The sequence below is a fragment of the Elephantulus edwardii genome, unplaced genomic scaffold, assembly GCF_000299155.1.
Source record: "Elephantulus edwardii isolate Elephantulus edwardi_28Jun2011 unplaced genomic scaffold, EleEdw1.0 scaffold00506, whole genome shotgun sequence".
NCBI classification, from domain to species: domain Eukaryota; kingdom Metazoa; phylum Chordata; class Mammalia; order Macroscelidea; family Macroscelididae; genus Elephantulus; species Elephantulus edwardii.
This window is the reverse complement of record NW_006400256.1, coordinates 1-737: the sequence shown is the minus strand read 5'-3', so window position 1 is coordinate 737 and position 737 is coordinate 1.

Sequence of the window (737 nt, the reverse complement as noted above, 5' to 3'; positions counted from 1 at the left end):
AGTACCTGAAGATGGGGGTCGTGGGTCAGAGATGCAGGGGTGTGTCCCGATTCAAGTCCACTCCCACCGATCATTGCGCCTGCGCACAGCCCTTGGCCAGACCCAACGTTCAGAGCTGGCGGGGGGGTGGGGGCAAGCAGGGTCGGGGGGGAGCAATGCAGTACCTGAAGATGGGGGTCGTGGGTTAGAGATGCAGTGGTGTGTCCCGATTCAAGTCCACTCCCACCGTTCACTCCGCCTGCACACAGCCCTTGGCCAGTCCCAAAGTTCAGAGCTGGCGGGGCCGGGGGGGAGCAATGCAGTACCTGAAGATGGGGGTCGTGGGTTAGAGATGCAGTGGTGTGTCCCGATTCAAATCCATACCCACCGTTCACTGCGCCTGCGCACAGCCCTTGGCCAGTCCCAAAGTTCAGAGCTGGCGAGAGGGTGGGGGCGCGAGCCAAGTCTGGGGGAGAAATGAAGTACCTGAAGATGGGGGTCGTGGGTCAGAGATGCAGGGGTGTGTCCCGATTCAAGTACCACTCCCACCATTCACTGTGCCTGCGCATAGCCCTTAGGCAGTCTCAAAGTTCAGGGCTGGTGGGGGTGCGCGCAAGCCCGGTCGGGGGGGATCAATTCAGTACCCGAAGATGGGGGTCGTGGGGCAGAGATGCAGGGGTGTGTCCAGATTCAAGTCGACTCACACCGTTCGCTGCGCATGCGCACAGCCCTTGGCCAGTCCCAAAGTTCAGAGCTGG